Source organism: Hydra vulgaris, chromosome 04 (assembly GCF_038396675.1).
Source record: "Hydra vulgaris chromosome 04, alternate assembly HydraT2T_AEP".
Taxonomy (NCBI): domain Eukaryota; kingdom Metazoa; phylum Cnidaria; class Hydrozoa; order Anthoathecata; family Hydridae; genus Hydra; species Hydra vulgaris.
This window is the reverse complement of record NC_088923.1, coordinates 10,992,573-11,009,006: the sequence shown is the minus strand read 5'-3', so window position 1 is coordinate 11,009,006 and position 16,434 is coordinate 10,992,573.

Below are 16,434 nucleotides of genomic sequence, written 5' to 3'. Positions count from 1 at the left end.
TAGAAGCTCACCAGGACTATACGAGCGCTGAAAGATTCAGAGCTGTAGCTAATCTGAATGGTAGTGATAAATTAAATGCAAGATTCAGTAAGAACTGACCACGATCAAACAACACTTAAAGTTCAACTAAACTTTGTAATGGAACCAAATATTTTACAATATTATTTAAGATTTTATATATGAGAATATAAATAGTAAAAATATTTTTTAAGATTTTATATATGAGAATATAAATAGTAAATATATATATATATATATGTATATGTATACATATATATATATATATATATATATATATATAATATATATATATATATATATATATATATATATAAACACTGGCATAGAGACATCTTGCTGAGGGAGCGTTGTCCTTTCCCTCAAAACTAACTCAAAGTTTCAGTTTTTTCTGTTTAAATTTTAGCTGCGTTAGGCCCCCTTAATTTCTGTTTCAGCCTCCCCCCCCCCCCCTTCCTTCCTGCATTCTAACTTTTTTAACCTTTCTAGGTCACTGTATATATATACATATATATATATATATATATATATATATATATATATATATATATATATATATATATATATATATATATATATATATATATATATATATATATATATATATATATATATATATATATATATATATATATGAATATACGGTCGTGTGACAATTTATTATGGCCACCCACAATTTTCTACATTCTCAAATTTCAAAGTCTATTATTTTAATATTTTTTTGTGATTTATGTACTTAAAAGTAATTTTTATTTAAGAAATGGGTATTTTTTAGACAAATAAAAAACATTTAAGAAATTGTTAATAAATTCTATTATTCAAATATATTCAAGACTAATATTTGGTGATTCCTCCTTTTGCCTCTTCAATAGCAAGAACTCTTTTTGGCATACTTTTGATGCATTTTTCAGCCATTTCCTTCAATTCTTTATTATGGTTCCAATGGTGAATAATTGTTTCAGTTAAGTACACTTTATTTGTAATATTTTCTTTAGATATATGCTTCTTTAGGAGCGCCTAAACATTTTCATAGGATTTAGGTCAGGAGAGTTTCCTGGCCAATCATGTTATCGAATATTTTGATATTTTTTAACTGATTTAACCGTGTGACATAGTACCCCGTCCTGCTTGAATGTTTTTTTATATTGTAACTGATTTGTTTTTCCCTCTACAATGAATGGCCTTCCCTTTCCCCTTCCACAAATTACTGACCAGATCATCACAAAGGTGGGGTGTTTAACAGTTTGAATGATGCAGCCCAATAAGTATTGAGCCTTCCTTATTAAAATTTTGAAAGTACTCTCGTCGCTAAAGCATGCCTTAAGATATTATACTAGGATTGTTAAGTGAATATTATAAAGTTTGGTGTAAGAAAGTTGATATTTTAAATACATTTAAATTAATTTTACCAATTTCCAATCATCTTCTGCTAAATTTTTATACTTTTTTGCCGACTCCAGCCATTTTTGCATTATTTTTGGTGTCAATTTAGGCTTCTTAGCTGGACGTTGTGAAATGTAACCAAGATCGTGTAGGCAACGATGAACCGTTCTCTTTGACATTTTGACTCCAGATTGGTCCAAATTATTTTTTATTTCATCCTTGGTAACCTGTCTATTTTCTAGAACAATCTTGCTAAGTATTCTTTTCCCACGTCGTGTTAGGGTTCTCTTCTTTCCACATTTACCAACAGTCTTTGGCATCAAGTTCTCCATATCAGCCATTTTTTTGTGTATACTTAGTACAGAAACCCGCAAAATATATATATATATATATATATATATATATATATATATATATATATATATATATATATATATATATATATATATATATATATATATATATATATATATATATATGTATATATATATAAATACGTGTATATATATACACGTGTATACGTATATATATATATATATATATATATATATATATATATATTATATATATATATATATATATATATATATATCGTAAATGGTTTTTCTGGAGTTATTGTTATTTTTTTTTTTGTATAATGCGTTACGGAAGGTGAATTTGCGCAAGTACAACTTCCGCAATAGCAACTTGAAATACGGAAGATAAAGATGCGAAATTTTCGTAAGTTTTTGTTTACGGCGAACAATCCTACCGTGTACTTCAACTAATGCAACTGTAAAAAAGTATTAATTAAGAATAATACTAATTCTGTATACTTACTACTAAAGCAAGAAGTTTATTTACATATCCCCTTTTTGCATTATTGTAGAAAGTAAAGCAACTTTAGAGACTGTAGAAAGTGAAGCCGCACTTGAAATTGTAGGAAGTGACACTTTCAGCCACACTTGAGATTGTAGGGGAAATCGTCTTTGATGATCCAGAGGAATTTCATTGACAACATCGTCATCTTTACCATCAATAACTAATTTTTCACCAAAAGAAGATAGCGTCACACCACCTCAAAGGTCATCTACAACTTTAAGTTTTAAATCATTGAGTTTTAGATTTTTCATAAAGGTTGTTTGTTCTCGTTACAAAATTCCATGAAGAAACACAGTAGGTTATATAACAATAAATAATTTAAATAATCAATATGTTATTATTATAACATTCCAAATAAACTATTACTATTTTAATTTCAAACATTATAACAATAATTTTAATATACTAACTGTTATAATGTTCTCTGTTTTAGATAAGAGAAAAAATATCTGTGTTGTATGAAACAGGCAAACAAATTCTTATTAAAAACCTTGGCTTAAAAACATTTATATTGTTTACTGACGATCTTTGTAAAATTACTAGTTCTACTAAAAGCTTTTTTGTAATTCCTACCCGACAAAAAATTTCAATGTTGGCTATGTATGGGAGTTGAAAATTGACTATATATGTACAACTCATCTTTATGAAATGGCATTGGTACGGTCAACGTGTGGTGATGATGGATATACTAATGAAAACTTAACAAGAATTTAGACGAATGAGAAGAAAGATGAGAACTTAAGATGAACTAACACCAAGGGGGCAGATTATAACTGAGGCAATTGAGACATGTAGCTGAGGCAATTAAGACATTATATCTGAGGCAATTGAGACATGCCCCCGAATCCTCTGGACCCGAGTTTTGTAAACATACTTTTTGAAAAACCACGTTTTTTTACTTGAAGTATTTAAAATTATGTGCCATCGGAAAGAAAGAACAAGAAAGAAAGAGCAGTTTCCGTAATAATATATGTTCCTTTTAATGCACAGCAACAATTACAAAACTCCGTAACAGCCATGAGTGGCATCAGTTGAGAGTTGAAACTCGCTGCAGTGACTTCCGCCCTAGGGGATGTTTTTTACCATGGCAAAACAAAAAACAAACAAAAATTTATAAAAGTTTCAGAATAAGAAAAAAGAAAATCTAAAAAGGTACATAAAAAGACAACAAATAAAAAGAAAGTATTTTTATTGTTTATACTTTTTGTAAATTGTTGTTAGTTTAACTTATTACATTAAATGTTTTGTTTATTATGTGTTTTTTTTTTGTAAGTTTTTGTTTGTTGTAAGTTTTTTGTTGTTTGTTTCAGTTTATACTCTTTGTATATTATTTTTGCAATGTATTTTGTTTATTATACTGACCCAGTAAACACACAAACGCCTATTAAACGTCAAAACAACGTTTCAAAAAAACGTTCAGATTTGGTCGATTATCCGTTGAGAAGGAAATCCAGATAAACCTTTAAAACAAACGTCCATAAAACGTCTATATTCGAACGTATTTAACACATCTATTATAGGATTATTATATGTATGTAAAGCGTTTAGATTTTGTCTAACTTACGTTTAAATCTAGTCTAATTAACGTATATAAAGAGTTTAGACTTAGTCTTAGTAAACGTATTTTAAATTTTTAGATTTTGTCTAATAATTTCTTTGATTTAGTTAACGTAATTTCAATTTATTTAAGTTTTAAAACTAATATAAATTAAAATTACGTTATAACTTTTTAACTTTATATAAGTAATAAATATAGGTGAAATTTATAAATAAGGTATGAAATTTATAAATAAGGTATTGAAATTTATAAATAAGGTATAGTAATAAAAGACCTGGTCTTATTCTATATATTTTTTATAACTATTATAATATGTTTATAAACTTTTATACTATACTACTTATACTATACTTTTATATCATTAAACTATATATAAAGTTATAAACTTATACAAAACGTCTTCATATTGTGACGTTAAAATAATTGAGTTTTATCTCCATTTTTTAACGTTGTGAGAATTTAACTTTCGATTTTTAATTTTTTAAATGTTTTACAGTTGTTATTGTTTATATTGATAAAATATATGTTTTTTATGTTTTATAATTAATCTAACATTATTAATTTCATAATTTTAAAAATTGTTTGAATACAAATTAGTTGTTAATTTCAACTTTATTAGATAAGATTTGAAATTGACAATAAAAAAAACAAAAACTAACAATTTTTAAAGTTAAATAAATAATTGGAAAAAGATTAATATATTAAAGTTATATAATTTTAAATATAAAAATAATATTATAATTAAAAACAGAAAATTAAATTTTTTTTACCATGAAAATTTGGAGATAGAACCTTATTATTCTTATCTACTGATATGCTATTTTGTCTTATACCAACTTATGTTACTTAATAAATAATAAATGTGTATTCTAAGCAATAAATTTAACAAATTTGATATTTTGATCTTTTAATTTAATGAATGTAACAAATTTTTTACTTTAAATTTGAAAAATTTAAGAGAGTATAACAAATTTTATTAAGTTCTCTTAACAGTACAAGTAAGAGAGATAAAACCCTATTCTAACGTCACGATATAGTGGGGATTTAGAGAAAAAATGTTCGTGCACTATACTTCGTATGTTTATGCTTCAATAATTAAAAAAAAAATTAAACGATCAAGCTTTTTGCAGTCAATGTCGGCATTGCAAGGTGAAAATTTGTCATAATGGTGAAGACATGTTCATTAGAGGAAATATCTAGTTAAAAAAACTTTAAATATTAATTTAAGCGTAATTTTATGCGGTTATTTACACGTTAATTTGACATGTGTTCAAAAACGCTATTTTGCATCTTTTATTTACCAACTTTCTTACGCTACTATCGTTTTAAATTAACTTTATTGACTTTCATTTTAAAATATATTATTTTAACTAACAATGTTTTTTTTCGCTCAGACTTTTAAAAACAATTTAACGTAAGTGTAATCATTAGTTTTTATGCATCGAAAACAGACAGTTTTCGATATTTTTTTTGCTACTAACCTTGACTATTAGGTATCAGATAAACTATCCTCCAATATCCTCCAAACATTTGACTATGTAAATCTCATGCTAAATGTATATAAATAGCTATGCATCATAAATATTTTGCTACTTTTTGCAATAAAAAAAGTTATAACAAAAGATTAGTCTTCGGTTAATGGTCAGTTGATGAGAAATACTGAACATGTAAAAAAGATGTTTTGTACACAAAGAATACCTACAAAATCTTTCATTACTATTAAATATATAAGTTTTGTAAATATAAATCTAAAAAAGTTATTTTATGACAAATACATGCATCGAAAAGTAATATTTTTAATGTTTACACTGATAAAAGTTGTCTTGTCCATTAAAAATATTTCGTATTTTTTACCAAAATTTAATTTTTTTAATATTTTTTTTATGTTATATAATTACATGTTTATTAATTTATTTATGCATTTTATATATAAATATAGGCAAATTGTACAAGAGAAAGAAGTTTTTTGCAAGTAAAGCTGATAAAAATGAATGCCGAACTAAAATTAATCAAGAGCGGCTCGACATGCTTTCTTTGATGTGTATTAAAGGTAAGGTGACCAGACAACTCTCATTTGATGAAATTGTTGATAAACTTTTCAGACAAAAATCTAGAAAATGTAACTTTAGTTTTTAAATACGTTACTGTAATATTAAATGCTACATGCCTATCACTTTTTCTTTAGTCAAAATGGCCCCCAAATATTTTGTGCCTCTCGTCCCAGGTACCCGCCCCTGAAAACGCCGCCCTATATTTGTGTGTGAAAGTTTCAGTTAGGGCGCTTGTGGAAAACATATGTCACTCATATATTCACAACTTCTCTTTAAAAGATGGCATTGATGTGTAATAACACAACTCTAATGACTTGTTTATAAGTGAATACTTATTCCTATACAAATGAAAATGCATAGCCTCATATCAGTTAAAAACTTAATTAGCAAAGTGTTATACTGTTATAACTTTGATGGATTCACCGACAGACACCCTCACAAGTCAAACTCAAGAGTGATTTTATTAAAGCTTTGAAAATAAAAATTAGTCATATGCAAGTTTGACCTTTTCTCTGCTTATCTTCATTTGTGTACCCAAAGTTTAAGTAAGTTTTAATGACACCAGCTATTCTTACAAGTTCTATTACTGAATTGGGTAAGAAATTTAAGTTGAAACAGAATTGAGAACTTGGTTGCCTCAGTCCATTTTTACAAGTAAAAGGTGTGAAACAGAAAATTAAGATAAAGTTAAATTTATATGATCATGTGATGACAGAAAACATGCTCAATGTGAACCCATAATTAAAGCACCTTCAATGCATAACACGTTATGACCTGATGAGTTAAAGTTATATCTTCAACAAATTTTAATTTTGAGAAATATTGATCCGATCGAGTTCTGTAAAAAATAAATTTTTTTTACAGAAATCGATTGGATCAATTCGGAAAAGAACATTTTTAGCATGCCTCAATAATGATATTTGGAGTTCAATATCATATTAAGTATATCTATGTTGTTTCGCACATAGTAACATATATGTTGTTTGTACCTTCGCGTACATTGTAACATTTATTCAAAATAAATTATAAAATCATAATTTTATGATTTTTTTTTTTTTATCATAAATTTGTTGTTAAAAATAATTACAACTTTCGTATTTGTAAAATATGCAAATAGTTGGAGCAAAAAGAAGACAAAACAGTCTTATCGCCAACCCAGCCAACATTGACATACTGGGTTCAACTGTCAACTGGGTTCCGTATAAGAAGACCAACGGTATCCCGCCAGATGTTGGCCGCGGTTTCCATATGGGGTCTATATGGGTATGCCCGCTGGGTATCCCGTATGGGTCCCAGTCAAATTCCGTACTTTAAAACCGTAAGGAGCCCATTTGGGAAACCCATCGGATCTTGGCCGCGGTTTTCCTCTGGGGCCCATATGGGTATGCCCGCCGGGTATCCCGTAAGGGTCCCACGAGGTTTACACAATATCTCGTTTCAATATGACCTGTTAAAATTAAAGTTAACTGTTAGTCTTAAATTTTATAGGTAACTCATATAAAATATAACCTTTAATTCTATAATTGACATTTATTTCAACGTTTTAAAATGTTCTTGTAATAAATAAGCACATGCTTGTGATTCATATAATAAATTGATAAATAAATTATATAAAACTATTATATAAATATAATTTTATATTTATATTGAATATAATTCGATATATATTGTTTATAACTTTACACTAGTGGCCATTGAAATAAAGCCGCCAGAAAATTTTTGGAAAATACACAGTTTACTCTAGCAACAAGGTCTAGCAGGCATATTATCAAATGCAATTTTAACCTTACAATACACTGAATAAAGTTCTAGCTCAAACGATGAATAAAAGTCAGTAATTCACAGGATATCCTTTATTTTTAAGCACAGCATTAATGCGATCAGGCATGTTATGAACAAGTGTTCTACAGTATTCCGGTGTTATTTCTGTCGTCCACACACGCTTCAAAACCTCTTTCAGGTCTTTTTCTGATGTAGGACGATGTGCAGCAACTTTCCTTTTCATAATTTGCCAACAATTTTCAATCACATTTAGATCAGGTGAATTTGATGGCCAATTGGAAAGAAGTTCAATGTTGTTGTCTGAAAACCACTTTTGGACAATCTTTGCGGTGTGACAAGGGGCTGAGTCTTGTTGCATAATTGTTGCTCCTGAGATGTTCATGTGGATTTGAAGCTTACTTTCAAGAACCTCCAAGTACTTTTTAACATTGACCTTTTCCCCTTTATCGAAGATGTGCAGTCCACACCAACCACTTGCTGTGATGCCACCCCAGATCATGACGCTTGGTGGATGTTTGACAGTTTTGATGGTGTATTTGGGATTGAATCGCTGAGAGGCAGGACGTCTGACATAATTGTAACCAGGGCCTCGTAGCTGCTGAAAGGTACTTTCATCTGTGAACATGACTCTCTCCCACCACTCCCTTGACTTGTCTTTCATCGCACGGCAAAACTTCAATCGCTGGTGGAGTTGTTGTTTCGTTATTAGAGGTTTCTTTGCTGGTCTGCGAGCTACAAGACCAAAGTCATTTGACAGACGTCTCCTAACAGTCCTAGCACTCACTTGAATACCCCTGTCACTAGCTAGGCTTGCAACGCGTGCAGAAGAAGTATGCGGGCTAGACACAACAATGCTCTTCAAATAACGATCATCACGATGATTTGTTTTTCGTACTCCCTTGCAGTTGGAACGTCGTGAAACACCTCCAGATCTTAAAACATTCTCAACGGCACCTCTAGAAATCTTCAGTTTCTTTGCAATATCACGCTGAGAATAACGCTCAGCATTCAATGTTACAATTTGCTCCTTGACAAAATCATTAATATCTGGCTTTTTCCCCATTATCACACTAAAATAAGCAATAACAACATTATAGTTTTTCAGCAAGAAATCATGAAATTTAATTAAATACTAAGCCAAACACGTGTATAATATGCATAACATAAATAATAATGACGTCATATATAAACAAACCGAACGGCATGACGTTGTTCTTACTTTTTTATACATATTTCATTTTACAGCAAAATCATCAAGTGGCTTTAATTCAATGGCCACTAGTGTATATATATTGTATATAACTTTATACATACATACATACATACATACAGTGGCGGCGTTAGGGTAGGGCCTGGTTGGGCGATGGCCCAGGGCGCCGAATATAAAGGGACGAAACTAATTGGTTATTTTACCCTTTGCATTTTTTTTGAATGGGGTTAAATTGAGCTAGGGGCGCCGTAGAAATCTCGCCCAGGGCGCTGGTAGTGCTAAAACCGGCACTGCATACATACATACATACATACATACATACATACATACATACATACATACATACATACATACATACATACAGAGGGTCACAAATGTCATCGTACAGTGAATTATTTAATAAATTTAGTCATTTTAAAAATGTTTTTCAGGTTTTTTCGGTGAAATTATGCACAAAATTTATTTTATAGATCAAAATTAATGCGACATTAATTTTGATCTGGAAAAGAAAAATATATTTTTAGAAATGTCCTTCGAAAAACTTAGATACATGAAAAAGGTCTTGTTTAAAATGTTACAAAAGTCTTCATACGATATAAAAATCTTTCAGAAAAACAGAAAAAAGTGTTAAGAAAGGTATCAGAAAACTAAATTTCAATAACGTGTTGCTTTTCCCTTGCTTTTTATAACTCTCAATCGATCTGGCATAGAATGAACCAATTTTTTTGTGATTTCATGACTTAAACAATTCCATGCACTCTCTAAGGCCACTTTCATCTATGGTTTGTTAGTGAAGTGAATTTTACGCAGTTCAATTTCCAATTCTGACCATAAATGCTCAATTGGGTTGAGATCTGGACTTTGAGTTGGTGTTTTGATCACTCCAGGACAGTTGTAGAGTATCCAGAGCCGTGTATCAAAAGCACTATGCTTTGGATTGTTGTCCTGGTATTACTTATATACACCAGTCAACCCCAATATTTAGCACTTTGGTTTAAGTTTTGTGTTAGGACATCAATATAAACATGGGCGTTTGGTAGTTTCTATAAAATGCAACTTACCAACACTAGGAGTTGCCATACAGCCCCAAACCATGATATCTCCCTCACCATGTTTGACTGTTGCTACCATATTTCGCTCTTCTAACTCTGCATTTGGTCTTCTCCAAACAATGACACGCCCATCCGATCCAAACAAATTAAATTTGCTCTCATCAGCAAAAATTACAGTCTCCCAGAACTCTTTAGGCATCGAAACACACATTTTAGCAAATTCTAAATGTGCTTTCTAAATGTGCAAATTCTAAATGATTCTTCTTAGAAATGAAGGACTTCTTTCTTGCTACTCTTCCACAAAAAGTTTGTTTCTTTAAACATTGCCTCACTGTTTACACACTAACAGTTTGTCCTAGATCAAGTTCTAAATCTTTAGTCAATTTAGGTGCGCTCAGTTTTGGCTGCATCTTGATTTTTTGTATCAACCAATTCTCAGTTCATTCCAAAAGAACTTTTGGGCAGCCAGTTCTTGGTTTATTTTGAACAGAACCCTCAGTAGTAAATTTTTTTATGATAGACCAAACCATGAATTTCGCATACAAAGCATTTCTTTTATCTGTGACAATGATTTCCCATTTTAATAGTGAGAAACAACAAGATTCTTCATCACTTCTGGCAACTCTTTTCTAGTAGGCTTCATTTTCAAAATTACCAATTTTTTATTGCACAAAATGTCCAATTGGGTTTAAAAATGACAATTTTATTAACGCTGAAAACAAAAACATTATAAATGTAAAGCTAATGTAAACATAAACAACAGATAAGGAGGTCGTACAAAGATTTTAGTAACATCAAAAAACTGATTTTTCATATTTATTAACTTTTTGACGTAATTTTCTTTAAATTAAGCATTATTTCTTTTATATATTAAATAAGGATAGTTAAAGCAATTTCAACAAGAATTTTTACTAATAAATATGTTTAAATGTTTTAAATAAGACGATAAGTATAAAATACTTCACTGTACAAACAATTTTGTTATCCTATTGTTATAAATATATATATAAATATATATATATATATATATATATATATATATATATATATATATATATATACATATATAAAAATACATCAATACAAATATATATATATATATAATATATATATATATATATATATATATATATATATATATATATATATATATATATATATATATATATTATGGTTGAGGAATCAGCAGCATTTTAGTCATTTTATATATATATACATATATATATATATATATATATATATATATATATATATATATATATATATATATATATATATATATATATATATATATATATATATATATATATATATGTATATATATATACATTTTATGTATATATATATACATATGTATATATATAACAATTTGAAAAATTGATTTTGTCTGACACCTAATTGTGCTCTATATATCAAAAAAACAATGACTTGCAAAAATTTTAAAATAAAAAATATTTTTAGAGGTCCCCGACCTCTAAAAATATTTCTTATTCTAAAATTTTTATTATAAATACTCTTGAATATTTGACCAGTCCCTAATGATTTCAAAAAAATAGTTTTTTAAAAGTAGGTCATGTTGGGTCTCAAATTAAGTGATATTTTATAAATATTTTAAAAATAATCATCATTTTATTAAAAGAAATTCACATTAGATTTTACTGCAATAAATATGACATTTTTAAAATAAAAATGAAAAAGGTGCATTTTTTGCAGTTTTATATATACATAGCAGTGAAATATAAAATTTTTTTTTTTTAATTATTATTTTTGAAATTTTTTAAAAATTTTGCTTAATTTGAGACCCAACACGACCTACTTTTAAAAAACTATATATTTTATAAATATTAGGGACTGGTCAAATATTCAAGAGTGTCGGGGGACCTCTAAAAATATTTCTTATTCTAAAATTTTTGAAAGTCATTGTTTTTTTGATTTATAGAACACAATTAGGTGTCAGACAAAATCAATTTTTCAAATTGTTATTTTGTGATGCACCCTAATATATATATGCATATACATATGTATATATATATGCATATATATATGTATACATATATATATATATATATATATATATACATATATATATATATATATATATATATATATATATATATATATATATATGTATGCATGCATAAATATATATATTTATACATATATATATATATATATACATATATATATATATATACATATATATATATATACATATATATATATATATATATATATATATATATATATATATATATATATATATATATATATATATATATATATATATATATAAGGGCGTTAGCCAGAAATAAATTTAATACCGCGTTTTTGCCGTATTGGGAAATTTCATTGCTGTTGTTCTAGAAAATGTTGGGAATTTTCTAGAATTACGTAAGTGGAATGTCACAAAAAAGTATTTGTGATAAATATCGCGTGAAAAAATGGACTGTATTAAGACTATGTTCCAAATATCGTTCTACGAGGAAGTTGGCAGCAGATAACAAAGGTGGAAGACCGCGTTCCACCACTTCTAGAGAGGATTCTATGATCGTCAGATCCGTCAAGAAGGATCCCAGGATATCATCAGTCGAGGTACAAAAGCAATTAGAGCTGCCTGTATTGGACCAAAAAATCAGACGACGTGCTGTTGAAGCCGGATTGTTTTCTCGACGCCCTGCAAAGAAATTTCACTAAAAAACCAGAAGAAAAGACTCCTGTTCGGTACATCTCATATTGACTGGAATGTGCAGAAATGGCAAACTGTCCTGTTCAGTGATGAATCGAAGTTCAACATTATTGGGAGCGATGGCATTTGCCGTGTACGCCGACCGGCCGGAAAACGCCTCGATTTACATTACTGCCATAAGACCGTCAAGCATGGTAGAGGCAATGTAATGGTCTGGGGTGTTTTTCTGCTAACGGTCTAGGTCCAATACATCGAAACAATATAATAATGGACTGTTTCATGTATAAAAGTATCCTGAAAGATGTTATGCTACCTCATGCTGAATGGAATATGCCAATGAAAAACACTGCAAAAGTAGTCAAGCAGTGGTTTCAAGACAACCACCTATTGGTGATGGATTGGATGCCTCAATCTCCGGATCTCAACCCTATCGAGAACCTGTGGGAGATTGTCAACCGCAGAATTAATCGTGAAGGTGTTCGTAATAAGGATCAACTGTTTGAACAAATCCAAAAGGCCTGGGCAGCGATTCCACAAAGTTTCATTGATCACCTGATCGAATCTATGCCTCGAAGATGCAAGGCTGTGATCGACAACAAAGGATTCGCCACGAAATATTGATAGCGAAATACAGCTTGGTCAACATTTTGTCGAGTTGCACTTTTTTTGTCCAGAAGGAAATCAACTTTTTTTTAATACTTTTGATTAATTTATTAATTTTCATGTACAAATAATGAACTTTGTGATGAATAAAACTTGAAGAACTTTGTCTCTAAACAGTTACATAGTTATTTCTCTAAATTGAAAAAATGCAGCACTTTTATATAAAGAAACTAAATTAGCATTATTTGGTTGCACTCGTTTTTTCCGATACTGTATATAAAATGACTAAAAAGCTGCAAATTTAACCATAACCTATTCGTCATAGGGTTTGTCTGCTTTTTAAAATTTTTTTAAAACCTTTTCAACTAAACTATTTTTTTTTATAATTTCAAAACAGTTATCACCTTCATTAGCTGAAACAAAACACTCTAAACTTTGATAATTTTAAATTGTAAACAGTGTCTCAATGCAATGGTTACTGATCGCATACCGTATTAAATATCCGTAGCAACAGTAAAAAAGGAACACAACGTTTAAAAAAATATCTATATCCATTTTTCCTATATTATTCTACAACAATAGATGCTAGTAACCTCAATACTTCTTGTGCAAATCACAGTCCAGGTATGGTAGGTGACAGCTCAAAGAACTAATTAAAACAAACCAGTCAATCGGATTACTCAGAACATCTCCGATTTGTTGACCTGTCGGTGAGAAGTACTTATTGCAAACACCCCACACCAAAACCAGATCAGAATAAAAGTTATCAAAGTGTACAATGAAAACAAGACAAACATTGTATTACAGATGTTTTCGTGCAGCTAATACAATTATGAGACAATTAGTATATGTCAATCCAGTTCTACTCATGCTGTTCATGATCCAGGTATAGTAGGTGATAGCTGTAAAAACCACTCAAAACGAATTGTTCAGTCGAATTACCCGGAACATCTTCAATTCAATGACCTGTAGGTGAGAGGTTCTTACTGCTAACATCTCACACAACCAAGAGATTGAAGGAACAGCATTTAAGGGTACACCTGAATGAATATACACAGCAAAAGTAAAAAGGACACGCAACGTTTTACGGATGTGTTCATGCATCTAACATAATTGTGAGAAAATGAGTATAAGTCAATCTAGTATTATGCATGCAGTTTGTGATCTAGGTATGGTAGGCGATAGCTGTAAAAACTACTTAAAACAAATTGTTCAGTTGGATTACCCGGAACATCTCCAATTTGTTGACCTGTTGGTGAGAGGTTCTTCCTGCTCACACCCCACACATCAGAGAGAAGGGACAGCATTAAAGAGTACAGCAGAATGAATATACACAACAACAGTTAAAGAAACACACAAACATTTACATATGTATCAATGTAACTAGTATTATTGTAAGGCCATTCGTATAAGTTAGTAAAATTTTATGCATGCAGATCATGATCCTGGTGAACACTCAAAGAACTAATTAGGACAAAGCGATCAGTCGGATTACCCGGAACATCTAGGATTCGTTGACTTATTGGTGAAAAGTTCTTATTGCAAACACCCCACACAACAACCAGATTAGCAGAAAAGTATCCATTTACCATTTGGGCTATTTAACCATAAGTTGATAAATCTTCGCATAACCCTAAGCATACTAGATGCATAAAGTCTAAAGGAAACTTTGAGACCATGTCAAAATTTAATTCAATTTAAAACACCACTAAGATGTTCAAAATGCTTTTGATGACAAAAATCTGAATCAGTGCTTAAAATTGATGAAATATGTGGGAGTAGTATCTTGCCACACCACTCTCCTTTCTAAACACAATGCTCACATCAGTTATAACAATTGTGTCCCTTAATACACTTAACAAATGCTCTAGCTGGTGCATCACATATGATAACAGCAAGATTGATTTTATACTCAATATTTTCATAGATAAAACCATCTTTTGGGAGAACTTTATACTCTACCAAAAAATTATGTAGATAATCAAAAATGGAATTAGGTTTTTGGGCACCACTTTTTAAGCAAATCTCTAAAAACACCAATTTGGGTGTTTTTAGAGATTTGTTTTGAAGGCTCTGACGCAACATTTATTAACAGCAACAACTTTTGGCAAATTTTATTTAAAATTTTTTTACACATGTTTTAATTTTGTCACTATTTTAGATTTTCATTGAATAATTTTCTACATGTTTTTTTAATATAAAATATTTATGGAGCATTATTCTCTTTTACTTTCAGCTATCAAGCTGATTAAACTGACTTGATCAGCTTCAGCTTTAATTTGAAGCTAATGAGTTTAAAACTGAAGCTGAAATATCAGTTGCAACCCCTACTTTATAGACAACATATTTAATGTGATGTATATACTAGATCATAATACATGTGTTTTTTATACTTGAATACTCATTTTTTATTTTATAATACATGTTTTTTTTTAATACATTTTTTTAATAATATTTAATCCATAAGAAAATATCAACTTTTACCCAATATTTTTTTATTACTTATCGATTAGGGTAATATTATTATTTAATATTACCCTAATCGTGGAAATAAACAAAGGTAATATTTACTCCTATCATTATATTTGTCCCCCAAAGTTCATGCAAGTCTATAATACATAAGACTCTCACTAATTCTAATAAATAAAAGTTTTTACTATTATTACTATAATCATATTTACTAACCTGCCATTACTAATATTTATCAAAAATATATTCTGGTTGTTGAAGTCACTTTTACTCATTTCAGTATGCAAATCTTGTCAATAGTCAAAGTGCACCAAGCAGAAAAATTCTTAAACATGCTGCAAAATACAAGATATACGTAATATACATACCATATAAGACCTATTCTTGTTCCTTTAACATGGAATTTAATATTTTTATTCCATTATTTTAAAATTAAATTTAGTAAAAACAGTGATAACTTATTATAACTCAGTTATAATAAATAAACATATGGTCATGATTTATATAATTACTATTATCTTTTTTTAGTTATCGTTATTTATGTCAAAGTTATTAATCTAAATTAAAGTTTTATAATAAAAGTTTGAACGCAAAAGTTCATATCAATAAAAATTTTATCACATTGTAAACTTAAGTTAAGTATTATAAGTATTTACAAGTATAAGAAATTAAGTATTGAAAGTATAACTTATTATTATGTATATCATGATAGTACTGTTAATATTACAAGCGTACAATTTTAAATCAAAGTCAAAAATTAT